Source organism: Nicotiana tabacum, chromosome 4 (assembly GCF_000715075.1).
Source record: "Nicotiana tabacum cultivar K326 chromosome 4, ASM71507v2, whole genome shotgun sequence".
NCBI classification, from domain to species: Eukaryota; Viridiplantae; Streptophyta; class Magnoliopsida; order Solanales; family Solanaceae; genus Nicotiana; species Nicotiana tabacum.
Window position 1 is genome coordinate 96,142,003 of NC_134083.1, and position 1,735 is coordinate 96,143,737.

At 39.9% G+C, this 1,735-nt stretch overlaps 1 non-coding gene across 1 annotated transcript; it reads left to right on the forward strand.

The window, feature by feature from the left end:
• Positions 1–899: 899 nt before the first annotated feature.
• Positions 900–1,006, forward strand: LOC142180549 (small nucleolar RNA R71). Its single transcript, XR_012709167.1, has one exon. It is a non-coding gene; the product is annotated as a small nucleolar RNA R71 (small nucleolar RNA).
• The last annotated feature ends 729 nt before the right edge of the window (positions 1,007–1,735 follow it).

Genomic DNA, 1,735 nt, shown 5'->3' on the forward strand with positions numbered 1-1,735 from the left:
GTAGCGCATGCATATGCTCGCTCTTATCATTTTTCTTCCTTCTTCTTCTCTGTTTTCATTGGGCCTTTCTTCTTTTTATCAACATCATTCTTCAACTGCTCCCCACTTTCTTTTTCAAGTATCACATCATTTTGGATCAGGGTTGAATCTTTCAACACTTTCCTGCTTCTCAAGGTTACAACAATCACTGTTTCTTTGGGATTATTTTCAGTATCAGCGAGAAGAGTGCCTAGAACCCTCTCAGATAATATTGAATCAATCGATACCACTTGATTCTCCAAATTTCGAATTGTTGTCCCTTGTATTTCCAATCTCTCATCAGTTTCAAAATGAAGGCCTTCATAAGATCTTCTAAACCACGCTGATTGGGTTGTTGGGGCTGAAATTGCTGCCTTGGCTGATTCATAAAACCATGACCTCCTTGTCCTCGAAATCTGGGGTTGTTTTCTTTCACTGCATTTGCAGCACCCCAGATGAACTCCATGAAAAAACGGGGTGCTTCTGACCCATTAAATTAAAATTATAGTTCCCCACAACATTCTCTTACTCAGTTGAGGCTTGACACTCATGAGTAGGGTGTCCTCTTCCACATATATCACAAGCTGCGTAAGGATCATTTTTTATTGAGGCTATAGTCAGCTTTAGAAATTTCTTTAGCCATAGCATCAAGATGTACCTTCACAGATGTGTTAGCATCAACTTGGTGAACACCAGTCGATCTTCTTCTTTCAGCACTCTCAGAGGGCCACTGATTTACATCTTTAGATAACTCATCAAGAATTGTAACTATCTCCTTTGGAGTCTTCTTTATCAACGGGCCTCCAGTTACATTGCTCAATGTTCTACGCGAGGCCGGTGTTAATCTATCCCAAAAGTCCTGGAGTTGCATCCAGAGTTCAGTTCCGCTATGTTGACACTTTTGAATAATCTCCTTAAACCTCTCCCATGCTTCAAAAATAGTTTTAGTATCTTTCTGGCAGAAGTTATGAATTTCTCTTCTAAAAACTTGCACGTTTTAGCTGAGGAGAAATATTTATCAAGAAATTTCCTGGTCATCTCCTTCCAAGTTCTAATATATCCCGTGGGCAAGCTTCGAAGCCACTATTTTGCATCATTTTAAGAGAAAATGGGAATGCCCTTAAATACATTGCATCTTGTGACACACCATTTTATTGAAAGGTATTCATAATCTTCTTGAAGTCCATTAGATGTGTGTTTGGATCTTTATTTGGCTTCCCTCTGAACACACAATAATTCTGAAGGGTTTGAAGCAAACCTTGCTTTAACTCAAAATTATTTGTTGCAATTGGAGGTGGTCTAACAATTAATAAACCTTTATTGTAGACCGGTCTAGCATAATCACCAAGTGGTCTCCTATGCCCAAGAGCTATATTTCCGAACTGGTCTGCAGCCAAGGGTTGATTTTGAGCAATTCTCCGACCCATCTCTTCTTCGTAGATAATCTGTGCATCTTTAATGGTTGCTTCCTCAGCATCCCATGCAACTTGTTCTTTTCGTTGGGCTGCTTCTCTCGCAGCCAAATCTACATTATCTTCACTGTTTTCAGCCATGAGTTCTTTGGTTGAGGATTGCCCAACCTTTTATGATATCTTGGTAAAATTTCTTTCCTTCCTCAGTTGTCGCATTTGTTTCTCAATTTCTGGCTCGTATGGTAGCATTTCCTTCACAGAAGTTCTAGTCATGCACCACTCTGCCATGTAACCTACGCACAGTC